This window comes from Pteropus medius, unplaced genomic scaffold (genome assembly GCF_902729225.1).
Source record: "Pteropus medius unplaced genomic scaffold, Ma_sr-lr_union100, whole genome shotgun sequence".
Classification (NCBI taxonomy): domain Eukaryota; kingdom Metazoa; phylum Chordata; class Mammalia; order Chiroptera; family Pteropodidae; genus Pteropus; species Pteropus medius.
This window is the reverse complement of record NW_024342473.1, coordinates 4,937,283-4,957,121: the sequence shown is the minus strand read 5'-3', so window position 1 is coordinate 4,957,121 and position 19,839 is coordinate 4,937,283. Positions and strand designations below refer to the sequence as shown.

Genomic DNA, 19,839 nt, shown 5'->3' with positions numbered 1-19,839 from the left:
TGCTTAATAGACTGAAAAAGTCATATGCATTCACATACATCACAAAGGAACTCAGGACTGGCGGTAAATGGTACTGTGACTCTCCCTCTCTCTCTCAACTCATCTTTAATACTTACCTGGACTTAACAAATGTCTCTACGTATCTTATAGCCCTAAAGCTGGCACACAAAAAAACATGGCTACGTTAATGTTAGTGAAAAAAAATATTGTCTTGTGAAATTACACAGGGGAAATTAGCACACTAACCTGAGACAGTATAGAACACATAAAAGGGTAATATGATGTTAAATATTCAAATCTACATATTCAACAAGGGTCAAACTCCATTTTATATTTAAAAGTTATATTTCCCAATAGGCAATTTATATAACGATAAAAATATAGTTCGACTTGATCTTCTATATGCTTGGAGAAATGCATTTCTTAGAAATAAAAAAAGGAACTTTGATATCCCTTTATTTTTCTGAGATATTTTTCTCTCAAGCCACCATTCCTCCTCCATTGCCTAAGATATCTTTGCAGAGTTTAATCCCCAGCATAGTTAGCACAAAAATCCTGGGAAACTGCCTACTCTGATTATGCTGCTTTTCAGAGAAAAAGCATTATCTGCAATAGGTTGATATGAATTCTGTTTCTAGTCCACCCCACCCCATCCAAATCATGCAAGGAACTCCAATATTTGGAAATAAGTTATTTGCAAAAAGAAATTTTTAAAGAAGATTAAAAAGCATTACGGTTTGTTTTTCCAATTTGCACTGGATAATAGAAAGTACAGAAAAGACATGTTTTGTTTACACTTTTGGAATCTGGAAAACACACATTACCAAAGATTAAAATGAAAGAATGGGGAGGGAGGGAAAAGGCAACTTCTTTGTGCACTGCCGGAGAAAGTTGTTTTGTTTTGCTTTTTTGAGTCATTTGGTAGTACGAACAACTGGAATATAAGCCAGCCATCTTCTATTTCTTTCCAAAAGGACCTGGCAACAAAATTGGGATTTCTAAGTCAGCTGGCACATGGTAGACTTAGACTAAATCGGCTTTATTTGCAGCTTCATAAGCAAGAGGGAGATTTGTGTATGCCTTCCCATGAAGTGAGAATAAATGAGCCATACTGCATATTCTTCTGACCCACTTTGGAATTCACTCATACACAGGACAACACAACTTTCCTTTGTATTTATATAAGGCCTCATTCTTTTCAAAGTGCTTTATACCTAAATGTCATATTTCATTATCCTGACAAGCATAGAGGCAGGTAGTGAAGGAATTAATCCTATTTACAAACACTGAGTATAAGCCTTACTAGGAGGTGGTCTAAGATGATGACATAGTAGGCTCCTTAATTCATCTCCTCTCATGGACATTACGAGTGTACGGCTATACACAGAAAAATTCTCTCTAAAAAAAAAAAAATCCCCCAAATAGCTGAGTGATTCTTATAAATCAGGCTAAAGAGAAAAAGCCCACATCAAATAAGATAAATAAGAAAATCCGAGACACACTCTGGACATAAAACCCACCCCATCATAGGAACATTAAATCAGGAAGAGGCTTGCAACTCCTAGCTTCTCCCTGAGGAGAGAAAGATTTGGATCCAGCATCTACTGCCCTAGCTTTTAAGACTTCCACCTGAGAGACAGACCCCCAAAACAGCCAGCCCTCAAAGCCAATAAGGCTTGTGTTCACAAGACTCACAATGCTATAGTAAACAAACAACAAAAAAAGAGTTCTTACATAGCTTGTGAGGACTAGCTGTGGCTCTCCCCACAAAGCTCAGTACAGAAGCAGCAGGCAAAAAAATGCCCATCTCTAAGTCTTTTACTAAAAGAGGCCTATCTGCATATCTTAAAATTTATAGCTGGAAGATCAGGCTCCTAATTTAATACACATCTAGGAGCCATCTGAAATCCTTTTCAGAAACTGGAGAGACTGGCAAGTGCCATTTTTGTGTTCTCCCTGTACTCTGCTCCAGGTCACTAGTGTCTCCATGAAGGAAGTTTGTGCTCATGTCTGGTGCCTGGATTTTGTGGCTGCCACCCAGTGGAGGCACCCCTTGATCAACTGGCTATGGTGGTCCCTGCAGCTTGCATTCACAGGTCCCACAGGATGTAGCAAACAAAGAAACACTTCTTAACTTGCTATCACTCCAGGTCTCAGCACAGAGGGAACAGAGAGAAATGCCCATCTTATATATATATTTTTTTTCTTGAAAGGGGTTTATTTACACACTTTAAATGTTGCTGCCTGAGGGTCTGGCTTCCAATCAGCGTGTATCTAGGAGCTAATTGAGACCTTCTTTGGGACACTGGCGAGTTTCGGCACACCCTCAACTACTAGGAGATATGAAAAACACAGGAGGTTTGGCCAATCCCAAAGGTCTGAAAAACAACCAGGAGTTAAACTGAATAATAGGGTTCATCTTCTACAGATTATTCCATGAAGAATGGGAGAGGTAACTGTTTTATCTAATGCACAGACAGAACCAACACAAAGAGTCAAGGGAAGTGAAGAAAGAAAGAAATATGTTTCAAATACAGAACAAGATAAAACTCCAGAAACAGATCTTAATAAAATGAAGATAAGAGATTTACCTGATAAAGAGTTCAAAATTACGATCATAAACTTGCTCACCAAGATCAGGAGAACAATGTATAGACAGAGTGAGAAATTCAATAGAGATAGAAAACTTAAGGAAATATCAAGCATAAGTCACAAAGGTGTATTGAGGAATACAATAACTTAACTTGAAAATTCAATAGAGGGGTTCAACAACAGACTAGTTCAAGCAGACAAAAGGATTGACAAACTCAAAGCCAGGGCGGTGGAATTCATCCAATCAGAAAAGCAAAAAGAATGAAAAAGAGTGAAGATAGCTTAAGGGACATATGGGACACCATCAAATAGATCAATATTTGTTTTATGGGCCCTAGATAAAGAAAAAGAGAAAGAGGCAAAATTTTTATTCAAAGAAATAATGGCTGAACATTTCCAAAACTGGGGAAAGAAACAGGTATCTAGAACTGGTAATCCTAAACATTTCCAAAAAAGACAATCCCAAAAGACCTATACCAAGACACATAATTAAACTGTCAAAAGTTAAGGACAAGGAGAGTATCTTATAAGCAACAAAAGGAAAATAAATTGTTATTTACAAAGAAACCTCCATAAGACCATAAGCAGATTTTCAACATAAACTTTGCAGGCCAAGAAATGTTGGGATGATAGATTTAAAGTGCTGAAAGAAAAAAAGCCAATCAAGGTTATTATAGATTATTCTACCAGGCAAAGTCATCCTTCAGAATTGAGAGATAGAGTTTTCCAGACAAGCAAAATCAGAAGTTCATCATCACTAGATCAGCCTTACAAGAAATGTTAAAGAGAATCCTTCACGCTGAAACAAAAGGATGCTAATTAGTAATAGGAAAACATGAGAAAGTATAAATTTTACTGGTAAAAATAAATATATGGTTAATTTCAAAATAATTTTTAATGGCAAGGAGGAAATTACTTTATAAACCTAGTATAAAGGTTAAAACACTAAGAGGGTTCAAAGTAATAAAATAAAACTACAATTAAGTTGTTATCAGCTTAAAATAGACTATTACAAATATCAATTTTTTACAAAAACCTTATGGTAATCACAAACCTATAAAAGATACACAAAAATAAAGAAAAATGATTCTACACATATCACTACAGAAAATCATCACGTCACAAAGAGCGCATAAGAAGAATAAATGCACAAAGGTATGGCAAAACAGCCCGAAAAGAATGAACAAAATGGTAATAGTAGGTCCATACCTATTGATAATTACCCTTAAATGTAAATCTATTAAATTTTCCAATGAAAAGATATAGAGTGGCTGAATGAATAAAAACACAAGACCCAACTATCTGCTGCCCACGAGTGACTCACTTCGGCTTTAAGGACATACACACAGACTGAAAGTAAATGGTTTTTCCATTCCTATCTTTTTGATAGCACACAAATGAAAACCCAAAGAAAGCAGAGGTAGCTATACTTGTATAAGACAAAGACTATAATAAGAGACAATAAAAGGTCATTATATAATGATAAAGGAATCAATCCAAGAAGAAGATATGGCATTTATAAATGTTTATCCACCTAACATAGGAGAATCTACATATATACAGCAATTATTATTAACAAACCTGAAAGGGGGAAATAGATAGTGATACAATAATAGTAGGGGACATCTACATTCCACTTTTGCGGAAAATCCATAAGGAAACATTGAATTTAAATGAGACGTAGACCAGATGGATTTAATAGAGTTTTATAGAGCATTCTAACAGAATATACTTTCTTTGCAAGGCACGTGGAACATGCTCCAGAATAGATCATATGTCAGTCCACACAAAAAAGTCTTGATTTAAAAAGACTGAAATAATATCCAGAATTTTTTTTTATTTATTGCAATGGTATAAAACTAGAAATCAATGACAAGAAGAACTGGGAAATTCAAAAATATCTTGAACTTCAGAATAGTGAAGTTTCTCATTGGCTCAGACTGCTTAAGTCCATGACATTGACAATTTTGTGATCCCTGACAGCAAGAGCTTTGGGAGGGTCCTGAGTGGCTGCAAGGGCTATTTGGACCCTCAAAGGCAAGAGACTAGGGCAGGTGGTAATGGTGGCCAGAGCCAGTGGTATGCGCATGCTTGTCTGTGGAGCTGGCTGCAGGTGTCTGCGTGGTGGCAAGGGCTGGCTACAGGCATTCACACATTGGCAAGGGCCTCAGCCAGCGGCAGAGGCTGGGGCCAACTGTGGGTACATGAGCAGCTATGGGACCTAGGCTGTCTGTGTGCTCTCATGTGGTTGCAGGGGCTATTTGCAGGTCTACACACTTTGGTGAGGTCTAGTGACAGCAGTTAGTTTTGGCAGCATGAAGGTCTATGCTTTAGTATGCTGCAGGTGCATGCAGCAGTATGGGCCTATGATGCGGGTCAGGACTAGTTCTGGGTACACGAAAAGCTGTGTGGGCCTTTGCTATCAGCATGCGCTCATGTGGCTACAGGGTCTAGCCATGGGTGCACTGTAGAGGCTGGTGACAGGAGTCAGGGCCAGCAGTGTGCAGGTGCATAGCTACACAGGGGTTAGCTGCTGGTGTACATGGAGATGTCAGCCAGTGACAGGACGTGGAGCTTGGTCCCTTTGTGCTGTTTCTCAAAAGGCTGGAGAAGCTAGTCACTCATTCTGCTCTATATTTTCCTACAGTGAGAACTCTCTCTGGCCAGGAAGTTCCCTCTTGGCACTGAACAGGGCTGTCCTGGGGAATAGGATGATACAGGCAAAATGAAACTGTTTTTACTACATTCTTTGTGTGATTATTCTCAGATTATTTTGCTCCACTGTATTGCTGAAGTTTCTAATGGGGACTCCTGAGCTCCCCCAGAGCTATTTTTGTTTTTGCACAGCTTTTGAATTATTGTTCTTCATGGGAAGATGGAGGCTGGAATTCCTACTCTGCCATCTTGGTGACATCGCTCCCCTGAGTTATCTGAAATTCTATTATAATAATTTTATAAGCACACAATGTGCCTCAAAATTCCTGTGTTCTTCTTTCTCCACTCTTCCCTAACCAACCTACCCCTGACCAGAAAATAAAAAAATACATTAGAGCAACAACAACAACAAAATGTTTTATAGAAGTGAAAGTACTCAAAAAAATGAAAAGATTATTTTATTGAAAAATGAGTCAACGAACACCACATTCAAAGGCTTTCTTCTCTTATTAAATAATATTGATAACTCTAGAGTTAGTATTAGGCAAGATCAGATTGTTGAAAGATAATAATTTTAATAAAGCTTTTCTTCTAGATTTTTAAGGGTAATAAAGGCTAATTATAGCTATCCCATATGAAAGTTTATCTTTCTTCAGCCTGAAATTTTAGTTTTATTTAAAGGTTTAAAAAGTGTTTTTAGAAACTTATTAAAGGAAAATATACATTCAAAACTTTTTTTCTTAAACTTTGTACCTAATGATTTGTTGCCTTCTTGGTTTGTAGGGAGGTATTTTTATATTCTCTTTGTCACAGTCTTTCCCTTACCAGTCTAGAGAGAGAGGAGAAAAAGAGATATTTATTTACTAAATTATTAATATCTAGAATAGGAATACTTTCCTCCCTCAATTATTATATCTCATTGACTAGTATGGTTACTGTATCTCAATAAATACTTTGAATGAATTTATTGGTTAATTCATGAACAATGCAGTTGGCCAAAAATAGGTTAACTAAAGCAATACTAACACCATGGTTCTTTAATGTAATTTTAGTTACAGTAAACAGGTGGTTTCTTCCATTTTTATAATTCTAAATTAAAATAACCTTAGTTCATACTTCACACTTAAGGTATAAATTAAACTATCATAGTGGGATTGTTTTATGTCCTCGATCAGACATAAAATGCAGTATAAACCCGTTCTAGAAGGTAGTGCTGTGAGATAATCATACCTGTTTTCTAGGTTAGTGTGAGAAAGAAATTGAGAGAGACTGGGTTGCTATGGCATAGTGCGACATAATATGACAAGCAGTAGATGAATCACGAACCATCCCACTAGCAGCTATTGAGCTTTTATTGTGTGATCATCACAATGCTATGGGGGAGAAAAGAGAAATGTAAGACAGTTTCCTTCTCTCAGGACTTACTTTCCTGATAGAAATAAGTCATACCATTTTTACACAATTGGAATAAGAAGTTAACAGTAGAAAACTAGTAAACATAAACCTTTTGTTTCCTAGAAAGCATCATTTTTTATTTCCACATTAAACACACCATGCAATTATACCAAGTGTATATATTTTGGGTTTAAGAATCTAGAGTGTAAAGAAAAAGATATTCCAGATGAGGGGAATAAAATGAGCAAACAACCTTGGGGTAGAACGAAGCATAGACTTTTTAGAGAAACATGAAGAAACCAGTGTGACTACAGTGGAGTTGAAGTGGGAAGTAAGTTTGTATGTGGATTGTAGGAATCAGAAATTTGTATGTGGGTGAGGAGTCAGAAAACCCTAAAACTCAACCAAGTCATATAGCCCTGATTCTGTGATTTGTAGGGAGTCCTCCCTTCTTCCCTTAACTTTCAAAGCAGTGGAATTATATGTTAAATTATGGTCTGATGAGAGTCTTCATAACATGATTTTGTGGTACATGGTAGCTTTCAGGCTATTATGTTCATCCCGAAGTGACCTGACTCCAATTTATGTCACTTTATAGTAGAGAATTCCCAATTTAGCAACAAATACACTGTGGATAACAAACCAGGGCAGCCAGCCATGGGCAAGGGGACTTGGGTATCTCAGAGATGAGCAGAGCAAGAAGCAGCCTCCCACACCTCAGGATTACTTTCCAAAGCTATGATATCAACAGAGGAGAGGAAGCAAAGATGTACTCCTGACATACCCAGCCTATTTTCCCAGCAAAAGGAGAAATGAAATGGCATAACACAAAATTAATGCATAAAATTTGTGTACCCCTAACATGGCTAAAATTCAGTATTAAGACTCTCATTACCTCTCATCTGGAATGCTCTACGACCCCCTTAATAGATCTAAAGTTTGCTTCTATCCTATTATAGCTGAACTATCATGCAGTTACTTATTCAAAATATATTTCTGTGTACCTCAAAAAACCTGTCCATGTCACTTTCTATTGCTCTCTTTAGCTATAGCACAATTGATGGTATCTAACAATTCAAAAACCTATGATCTGGCAAATCTATGGGAAAAATTACTTGAAACTAAAATTGTTATAGAAAATCAAGGACTTATCTATGCCCCAAACTATCAAAATGTATCACTTTAAGCCAAACCCACATCACAGAAACCACTGTGCAAAACTTAAATGCCACAACTGCTCCCTCAGTGCTCACAGGAATTGGCCTAGAAGAGCTGTGTGTAGAAGTGGAGATACCAGTTCCTTGGAAGAGAACTCTGGTTGTTGCCAACAGATGACAGGTGTGAGGGCTGCTTTCCATGGAGACTTTTTTTTTTTATTAAATATTATTGGGGTGACATTGATTAACAAAATCCAACAAGTTTCAAGTGTACAATTCAACAGTATGTCATATATATATTGCATTGTGTGTTCATCATCCATATTAGATTTCTTTCTGTCATCAAATATTTGACCCCTTTTACCACTATCTCCCTCTCCACTCTCTTTTTCCCGTTTGGTAACCACTAGTTCGCTATCCATGTCCATGAATCTCTGTTTGTTTGTCATGTTTGTTTGTTGCTTTTAGATTTATATCCCATATATGAGTGATATCATGTGATTTTCAACTTTTTCTGTCTGACTTATTTCACTTAGCATGATTATCTCAAGATCCATCCGTGTTGTCAAAGGCAAGGGAAGTAAAAGCAAAAATAAATGAATAGGACTACATCAAACTTAAAAGCTTCTGCATAGCAAAAGAAATCATCAACAAGGCAAAGGGGCCACCATCCAAATGGGGGAATATATTTGCAAACAATGCCTCTGATAAGGGTCTAGTATCCAAAATATACAAAGAACCATGGAGAGGTTTTGATGGAATGTTTAGGAGGTCTTGCTAAAGGCCTTGTATCCGCTGTTTTTCCTACACATTTTCGAAGCGCAATAGCAGGGGGATAAAGAGATAAAAACACATAGAATTGCTAAGCTTCCAGGGAAGAAATGGTTTGAGACTCCACCTTTAAACAAACAAACAAAACATGCTTTCCTTAAGATTTCAAAGATATTAGAATAGTTTGGATGGACTGAGGTAATCTCAAATAAAATTTACTGATAATAAAGGATATAAAAAATCACTGAAGAATTCCAGAAGCTACTGAGAGGGAAATTCATTTTAAAGAGGAGAAGGATTCTAACCAAAAGAAATATATGGGATATTTCGTTCCTAAAATTTGTGGCTATTGTTAGGAACTCCTTGTGACGGATTCTGTCTGGCCCATGAATCTAGTACAAGGAAAGTATTGTGAACTTAACCTATGTTAGCAAACAGTGATGAACTCGGGAACCCATCATCTTTATACAGTTGAATGCCTACAGATACCATTGGGGGAAGGAAAGCCCTTTTCTCTCTGGCACGCTGAGAAATTGCTATTTCAGTTACCAGCAAGCCTCCTACAGCCGAAGGCTGAGTGAGAATTCTGGAACACATAGTTTGTGTGCTGGCACATGCTTTCACTGCAGAGATGCTATAGATGACAGATTATGCAAAAACTCACTGGATCCCTTGGGCATGACGGGAAACTGGTGGGATATGGAGTAAAGAAAGGAGGTAGAAATGGAGTGTGTTTCTACAGTAATTTAATTTGATTATTAATTAGATGGGCCTTTAATTTGTCCCCCAAACTGATAGATACATTCTTTACAAACACACACTAACCACCTGTGACTGCCAGGGCATTAAAAAATAAGAAGACAACCTCTGCTGGAAGAAACTATTTTTAAATACAAACTCCCTGATTCAAACCCTCTTTTCCAGCCTCAGCTCCTTCTATAAGTCTCATCTCTTCTCTATATTCTCAGCCTAAACTCTGACCAAACAACCTGGAGTTTACCATGAGCCTTACTTTGGGTTCCTGTGGAAACAGACTTTGAGACAAAATTTGAGAGCAAGTAGTTCATTGAGAGGTGAGGATAGCATAAGGAGAAGAGACAAGACAGGGAAGAGAGCCAAGAGGAGGTATTTTATTAAGTCAGCTATCACTGTGGATGATTGATTGGAACTCAGATCTGCTGGAGAAAATTTGAGAGCCACTATAAAATAGGTTGCAGAAAATTTTCTCCTCCATGTGGCAAGAGAGCTGGGTGTTGACTCCCCACCTCCCATCACGCATTAGTGAGGGTTGTTTCGTGGAGGTATTAAAAGTTTAACCTTTCTGTACTGTTGTACACTGGTGGCTCTCCATGGCTGAAGAAAACCTAAAGCAAACGGATGCAAATCTGTTGCTAAAATAGAATTCATACTCTCTATTCCTTGACAAAAGTAACAGATAGAAAATTTTTTCAGTGTTAAGATATCTCTTCTCTTTCAGTGACTGTCGTCACCCATCTGTTATTAAATTATAGCAGAGATTAAATTGGAAATAATCAAGTTAATTTATTGGTATTTTATAATAATTATTTTTTCATGCATGTAGTCATTTTGTAACACAATTGTTACTACTGCTAGTCATACTGTTCTTAGAGTAGAAACAAAGTATATCAGCATTTCTTAGGACATTAGAAAAAGACACTTTAAGATGCCAACTTTCCTTTTTATCATGTTTAGTAGTAATTTGCCTATGCATGTGCTGATTGACAAAAAATTTAAGTATCTTTATTATATTTCACTAATAACTTCAACGCAATGTTAATAATAATAACAACAGCAGCTAACATTTATGAGCTCTTATCATGTGTCAGGCATTATTCTAAATTCTTTACATGAATTTAATTTTTACAATAGCCTTATTCTATTTTGCAGATGAGGAAACTGAGGTATTGCTCATTTAAGTAACTTTTCCAAGGTCATTTAGGTAGTACATGGTAATTCTGAGAATTGAGGCCAAGCATTCTGGCAGCTAATCTGGACTCTTACACTAAATTGCATCTTTTTCTTTCCTTTCAAATCCCTCACCTAATTTTAACAAATCAGGTATACCAGTGGCCACCAAAACATTTACCAGACCTGAACATATGATTCTAAAGAATAATTATGTGCTGATTACACCTATCAGCCATATTTAAAATCAAGACCACAAGAGGTCCTTTCAGGAATTAAAACTGTTGATACTGAGCCTAGAAAAATTATGTAAAATAAATGTGAGAAGTAAAAAAAACTTGTAAAGTAAAAGAATTCTCTAAGATGCCCTGAATGAATAAAGTATTTTTTCACTTTTACAATAAACAGGATTGATTAAACAAATATAAAATATAACTGGAAGAATGAGGGTAACGAACTTGAAAGGTCAGCTGGTATGCATAATAATTATCCATCTTAGTAGACTGTAAGTTATTATTATTCCAACTTTAAACAGGTTTACTGGAAATATTTAAAAACTAAACGAACACTTACCAAAGGATTATCTGGATTAACACCCATTCATCCATATTCCTACTGCTTAAGGGCATTTCTAGTATTAAATACATATTTATAGGGCACTGCTATATGTCAGAGACTATGTTAGGTACTGAAGATTTCCAGACTTTTCTCATGAAAGGAGAAAGATATTGACTATAATTATCAAACAGTTAAATGCTACAAGCTGCTATGAGAAGGTATACAGGGGTCCTAATGTAGAGATCAAGAAAGGCTTCCTTGAGAAAATTCTTTCCGTGGGGAAGGCACTGTGCTAGACTATATATCATACAGGAAAGAATCAAGCAGATTTGGTGCCAAACACATATTCTTAAATCAGTTTACACAAGGTAGCTTAGTTGTATTTTATGTATCATTATACAACAATAAAATTAAAACATTAAACATGTATTTTATTATCTTACATTTATTTTATGTTGTTTTTGAGTGGACGGAGCTAGCTATCCTTCCCACCAATACCTCCCCACCCCATCAGCATAATCACAACAGAAATCAAGTTCTCTGTCATTGCAAATACCACTACAAGTATGGTGTGGCAAGCAGGGTAGGGGTTGTCTAGTTTTAAAGGGTAATTATATGTTTATTAAATCATGCACTTGATAAATTATCCAAGTAATTAATCATGTAAAAAAAGATTAGAGAATTGATTTAGCAAAGTTTATAAACAATGCTAAAGAAACATACAGCAAATATACATGATGCAGGAAGAAAGAAGAGGCCAATGATTTTCTATTTATAGCTTATTTTTAGAGACTATTTTCAGAGCATAAAATCGGATATCTATATGTGCCAAATAATATGGTTTTAATTTGCTCTTTAAGAATTTAATAAAACAGTGCTATAGTATAGAATAAAGATTACATTTCTTCCTAACACCTAATCATTAAACAAAGGATATGTTGGTGATAATGAATTCAACTTCATACTGTCATTTAATTAATAGATCAATATCATTTTCATATAAATTTTTAATGTAATTATTTATTTCTGTATATCCTAGTTGACAAATCAACAAAAATAAATTAAACTTCTGTCCTACTATAGATTTGGATATCTGGTAAAATTTTATTTTTCTAAAAAATAATATTTTCCAAATATTAATTTTTTACAAAATATTAGTATAAAAAATCACATTTCTATGTTCATGGAGGCAATAAGGGCAATAGAGAGGGGTAGAGATATAGGAATTAGAAAAAAAAAAAGGTTGTTCTTTTGAACTTTTTGCTTCTACCTAGAGATTCTTTGAATAATGTCCAAACTATATGTGACCCTTACTGTATGCAATTATATTGTTAAAGTAGTTCTTTTCCCCCTGGCTGTAAATGCAATAAATGTTGTAGACTGCATCCTGCAGAGTGAGACTTGAAATTTAAAACACACACACACACACACACACACACACACACAATGATGTCAGAGATTTTGATGTGTGATCATATTTATGACAAGTTTCTTATATCGACTTTTTCTGAACTAGATGCTATTGTTCAGTTGAGTGGGAAATATATATATATATATATGTAAATAAATTGCACAAAGCACTGTCTAGCTTTAGAATTTCCATGATTTCTCTTTTCTTCTTCACATGTTGCTGAGTAAGTAATAGAATTCTTACAATTCCTTCCTTCTTAAACATCCCAGGATGAACCACAGAACAACACAGATCAACAATTAAAGAAGTTTTTAATACTATTATCACTCACCATTAAGCAGTATGATATAATCCTTAATTTTATAATTTATTTATTTTAGAACTTTATCTTGTAGATATTAATTTTGATGAAGTACTTATAAAGCACCTACAATTCAAGAGTTCTGAAATAAATGCTAAAAATGTAAAGCAGTTCTTATAATTAAGAAGTTTATAGATTGGAAACCAAGATATTTGCAAAAAAAAACCCAAAAAGAACATATAAAATGTTGCATCCAAAGAGTCAAATGAGTAGAAATACTGTGGTCACTACGCATAGTAATAGCACAAGGACATCTCTTGGAGATTTCACTTCCATTGGACCTTAAAGAAATGATACAATTTAAGGAGGTGGGCAGAGTTTAGGGCAGTATTAACAGCAAGATGAAATGGCAGGCACAAGTTCTGATTCAAACCTCTGGGAAGTCAGTTTTGATAGAAGGATTCCTTTAAATGAACAAAAGAAAATAAAGTTGGAGAAGAAAACTTATATTGTGAGTGATTTCTTGTCAATGAGTTCCTTGTAAAGAGGAAAGATATGCATTTTCATTGAGATGTCTTGACAAGTCAAAAAAACTTTAAGCAACACTAACTGGTTATTCATAAATTAACTTAGAAAAAGTTCTTTTTTTAATAGGGAAACTATTTCATTGAGTGTCCTGAGAGTGTTGAGGGACTCAGTCTAATAACAAAAGCTGGGGTTGTCTAAAGAACTTCATATGACTCCTTTCTCGAAAATGATGTGGATTTTAACCGACTGCTATGTTTGTCATGACAAACTCCATGTTTTGTAAGCAGATTGTTTTTAAAGATGCCGTGAAATGATCAGTCTCTTCGACATGGGGAAAGCTTCTGTAATGGCCAGGGCTCTGCAAAGTCTGCCACTAGTTGCTGACTGAGAAGCGTAGGGTGGTAGAGGGTAAATTCTTTTCACAAACGTCAGAAATCCTTCTTCCATTGCTTTAGGTAAATGAGTGATCATTGTATTTTTAGTTTCTCAAAGGAAACCTTACACTATACATCACATATATGGCTGCTCACTGTTTGCAAAGAAACTAGGTCAATAAAGAGGTGACCTGGCAAATTTCTGTTTTTTTGCATGTTTCAAAGAAGGACGGAGGACAGGAGCAAGTGTTAATTGAAAATCTACTATGTGCCAGACCTTTCATTAGAGCTGTGAATACATGATTTCATTGAATCCTACCAACAAACCTGCCAGATTACATTAAGAAATGATGGTAATAGTTGGAGCACAGCAGATTGGAGCAATGCTTTGGGTCTGGTAGATTACAGTAAAGAAACTGGACTTTGCATTACAGATGAGACTGTTTCAGTGTCTGATCTCTGGATTACCTGTATCAAAAGCACTTGTAAAACTTTCTAAAACAAAAATTTCCTTATATGACCCCATCCCACCATGCAGAGACACACAATTCTAACCCAGTTGATTTGCATAGAGAAGCTGGAATTCACCATTTTGAAATAAGCACTCCTCATTTTGATGCAGATGATTGAGGAATCAGTCTTTGAGAACTAGCATTATAGATAAAAGAATCTAATAAAAGATCTTTGATTGTATAGGGAATAGACACAATCAGATTTCTATATTTCTATAAATATATATTTAATAATGTCATCAAATTTTTATGTAGAAAGTCTAAAATGTAAGTAGAAATGTGATGTTATTATTGGTTTATGGAAAACTATATCTATAAATAAGAAGAGGCATAAGAAAACATTCAGCAAACTTGAGAACAAAGGAATAACAGCAAGTTTAAAAAGCTTATTAAAGCATTTAGGTAAGTTTTAACAATGGAAAAATGTATCAATTAAGAGAAATATAGGTTTCGCCATTTAAAATGTATATTTAGTAGAAAACAGCATCAAAAGAGGCTATACTTAGTAATGCACTTGTTTTATTTTTCATTTCATATATAAGCTAACAATGTATTATTTTTAAAGGGATCAGGAGAACCCAGTGTCCCTCTATTCTACTTATTTAGAAGACTGAGCACACAAACTGTGTCATGCTGTGTGAACTATCTCATTTAATTAGGCAGATTAAGAAGTGCCAGAGTTTTATTATTTTAGATCTATATTATGCCATTCATGTAACAAATAAGAAAACTTTATTTTGTCTCATTTCTTAATGGAAAAACTCAATTACTAGACAATATATCCTTGTGAAATATACAATTTAAAGATATATTTAAAAGTAAGAAAACTAATCACCCAAAGGTCAGACATTTGTCATAAATTTATGGAGCAGCAAATGATTAAAGAAATATTGGCTGTCTGATCTTATCACCTCAATTTGCAGATAAGAAAATAGCGGTTGAAAATTGAAATTATTTGTCTAACATCACACAACTGTTTAGAGGCAAAACTAGAACTGGTATTAAGATCTTAGAACTCTCAATACACTGCTTTCTACACAATAAAATGCTAGAAGTAGAACCCAAACTGTGCATGTGTGTGTATTTGTGTGTATGTGAGAGAGAGAGAGAGTGTGTGAGAGACAGAGAAAAGTGAGAAAAAAATATGGAAATTTAGTAAATGCATCATATACATAAAAAGTACACAAGTGATAGTGGGGTATGAAATTTGTTTGCTGAATTATCATGGCATATCTACTATAATACATTAACACTAATCTCCTGAGTCCATTATTTTCTCTCTAACTTCTCTAGAAGTCACAGTCCTCCCTAAAGCACCAACATCTCTTTTCCAGGTATGCTATCCTATCTAGTCATCCCAGTTTCTGTTTTAGTTATCCCATACTACTGTATCCTTAGATTCTCTGTACTTTTCTTGATCTATCACTTTCTTAGTGAAGTGCATTACAATTTTTAACAATATAATTCCAGATGTATTGATTCCTTCTCATAATTTGATCTTTTTTTTATTTTGTATATATGTTAGTTAGTGACTACATATAAAGAATTGCTATATCTCCATGAATATTCCTTTTATCCTAATGAGATAATCTTCTTATTAAACTTCTAATCTAGTTTGAGCTTTAAAGTCTATTTTGTCTGAGTTGGTAATCCTACAACAGTTTTATTTGCATGATATATTATTTTTTAATCCCTTTACTTTCAGGTTTCCTGTCTCATAATATTTTAACTTGAAAGTAACATATAACTTCTTTTCTTAGAACTGAAATATTGTTTGACAAACTTTCTTTCAACTGATTTAACCTATTTATAATTACAATTACAGATATAGTTGCATTTATATTATCTTATTTTTTAGACAATGAGCTCTCTCTTTGCTTTATTTTTCTCCTTTTGAAGTCCATTAGTTTGACTACATTTTCTGTTTTCTCTCTCAGCTCCTCTTCCTATTAAAACCTGGCTTCCCTTGTACTCACAATGCCAGCCAGAACATTCTAAGGTTTTTCCTGACTTTAAGAATTTGCATATGCTTTTCTCACTGATGCAAATGTTCTGTTTCCAATTCTTCGAAGAGCCGTCTCCTCATTCCTTTCAGCCTCAGTTTAATTTTGAGTTGTTAGTCAAGCTTCCACATGAACATAAGGAAAGAGGGTTTCTCCCTACTTCCTCCAACATTTTTCTTTTTTAAAGCTCTGTTTATTACTTTCATAGTGCTTTTCTTTATGTATGTATATATTTCCTTGTTTTCGTCACCATCTATTAAATATAAGTTCTTTGAAGGCAGCTATCTTGCCTGTTTGTACACCCAGTACCTACCACAGTTCATTCCTCACATTAAGTATTAAATGAACATTTATTGAATGAATAAATAAAGGATTTGTAAAGCTAGTCATTTCTATATCTTCAAATACTTGAGTGTCCACTGTATAGTCATTTGTTCACTGTTTTATTCCCCAACATTCTTTGATCAATTATTACCAGATTGTAAAGCCTTTGGAAAACAGATATAACATCTAATAAGAGTATTTGTGATATCTATGCAAAAAATACTCAAATAGATAATATTAATAATTTTGGTACTTACTGTATATATATATGTACCAGAGATTGATATAAAAAACAATATGAGGTTTTGAAGACACTATTATTATATTAAGCATTTTAAACATCACCCAAAGAGAGTTCATACATGATCAAACAGAATAGAGCAGAATGAACACTGGTGTAGCAGTCAGTGAAAATGGATCTCTTATCCTGGTTCTGTCACTATCCATGTGACTCTGAAATTCTTCTCTAGGTCTTGGTTCTTTATTCATGGGGGATGAAACGAGAATAACTGATACAATACTAAAGAAATGATCTACTTATACTTAAGGCATAATTGTTATTGAAATAACAGTATGATCTTTCTTAAATATTTGTGCTTATAACGTGAATAGAGGAAAGAGAAAATACTGATTTTTTAAAAGCCTGATTTGAAAAGAATATCAAAGTTGTTAGGAGCTCTTTAGCAATTATTAAATATCATAAATACTTGATATCTAAAAATTTAAACTTTTTCTCAAAAATCTCTATACTAGAACCCAGAGTTATATTAAGTATATTTAAGCAGCCAATTCCCTATCCAGACTATCATCCTGTCTGCATTTCAGGGCAGTAGAAGACATTTGTAAGAATTAATGAGGTTAGCTATTTCTAAATAACAAAATGAATGAATCATATCACAGACTGCTATAAACGTTTTATTCTTTTCTCCTAAAGAAATACAATATTACACTCAAAATAAATTGAGTTCAAAATTGTTGATGAAAAAAACTGTTGGGTGGGCAAGTAAAAACTTGCAAAGCTTTGAAACCCTAAATTGTTGTAGGCTTTAACTGTTAAGCATTTTATCAATTCACAATAACACTATGATTACATATCTATGAATCTTAACTTTGCTATCATTACCTTACATGAAATCTACAAATTTAGAATTTACATATGAAAATAAAATCACTGTTCGACTTCCAGATGGTGGAAGAAATAAAATATATACTAAGTTGTATTTGAATTGTTTTCTATTACATCATAGCAACTGTTATAGCATTTAGATTAATTGCAAAGGTTTTGAAACTTTATTAATTACCTCATGAGCTAGTGTTATGCGCTGGGTATATGCAAAAACAAATTAATCCCCAAATTTCAGTGGCTTAGTACAAAAATATTGGTCAATGGAGATTCTACCTCAGGACACTTTGGAATACACACTTAGGAATGTTGTTGGTTGCCATGGCAGGTGAAGTAAAAAAGCTGGAGGATAATTCACTGACAACATTTTTTAAATTATTATTTTTAATTAAATTTATTGGGGTAACATTGGTTAATAACGTTATATAACTTTCAGATATACAAGATTATAATTTGACATCTGTGTACTCTATTGTGTACTCATCACCCAAAGTCTAGTTTTCTTCTGTTACCCTTTACTCACTTCACCCTCCCCACACCTCTCCCCTCCTCTGTAACCATCATTCTATTGTCTATATCTATGAGTTTGTTTTTGTTTGTTTTCTTAGTTTGTTTGTTATATATATTTTATATTCCACATGTGAGTGAAATCATACCGTTTTTGTCCTCTTCCATCTGATTTATTCCATTTAGCATAATACTCTCAAGATTCATCTGTGTTATCAGAGATGGCAATATTTCATCATTTTTTATGGCTGAGTATTTAAGTGCTATGGCTCAGAATTGATATAGCTAACTTATACTCAGAGTACATTAATTAGAACTAGTCACATTACCCAAATTAACTGAAATAGACCTGTGAAATGTGCAGAAATAAATGAATATATGACTAGTAGTAAATATTTCTGTTAAGCAGTCCTGTGTTTGTATACCAGCTATGCTAATTATCAGCTATGTCAAAGTTAAATGACTTTCAATGAATTATGCAACCTCATCAAACTTCACCATTGTCATTAATGACTAGAACATGTCTTTTTTAAAAATTAAATGAAACAATATATGCAGCATGCTTATCTGTACCTATTATTATGATAGCATTTTGGGAAGATGCAAGATATATTATCTCTAAAATGTAAAAAATCAGATATATCTATTATATATCTAATCTATTAATATATTTACTATTTTTCTACTTCTTAAAAGATATGGTAGGGAAAAAGTTCTTTTTTTGTTTGTTTGTTTCCATACAGGTGACCCAAGGGTCAATATGGATTTTGAAATGCGTAATGACTGTTATAAAGTAACTTTAATATATATAAAGACATGGTCCCATACTTTATAAATATTGTTTCTATGTTGTTTTCTGTTTTTTTTCCTCAGAAGTCAGCACCATACTTAACATAATGACTTTTCAGCAAATGTTTGTTAAACTTAAAGCTTTGTACCTTATGATAAATAAATGTCAATTATGTAAAGTAAGTATAGAAGGCATTTATTATACACATGTCTATAAAATTGTATTAGGAAAATAATTAACATCTTTATCTTGACTCTCCTATTGTTCCCAGAAACCAATGGTACTTTTTCTCTATTAAACTTACTAGGCTATCATATATTGCAAAACCTATTTGACTCTTTAGTCATCTGTATGGAAGCAAAAAAAGCATTCCATCTTTTTCATTTTATATTCTTCCCTCATTCTGAGATTTCCTGCTTTTAAAATCTGACTTGCTTACCATATTTTTCATTTTATATTCTTCCCTCATTCTGAGATTTCCTACTTTTAAAATCTGACTTCTTCAGATCAAGAAAGAGACAGGGACTACAATTTAATGTTTTATGTATCCTTTTTACACAGATTACATGGGAGGCAGAATGTGTATTTGAACATTGCCTTACAGACTGATGATGCAAATATAACATATTGATCTAAATGAACTGTCAATAAACATGGAAGGAAGGAAACAATTTAAATCAAATCTTTAAACTAGCTTTTACTTATTTATAATATAAACAATTTGATGACAGGTATAAATATGTTTTTATTTTTAACTATAACTTCTGATTTAGATGTAATAGATCTTTGTATTTATTCTTGCAAAAAATAAGCATTTCTCTATAAATTCAAATCATGTCTCAATGCAATATTCTGTATATCTTATCATTATGACAAATAGATCACAGTGCATGCTTCTCTTAAAGAAAAATA

General features: G+C 34.0%; 1 protein-coding gene across 6 annotated transcripts in view; it reads right to left on the bottom strand.

Moving 5' to 3' along the window:
* Window positions 1–19,839, bottom strand: part of NAALADL2 (N-acetylated alpha-linked acidic dipeptidase like 2) — a 1,088,713-nt gene that overhangs the window by 48,643 nt on the left and 1,020,231 nt on the right. The gene's annotated exons all lie outside the window — the stretch shown is intronic.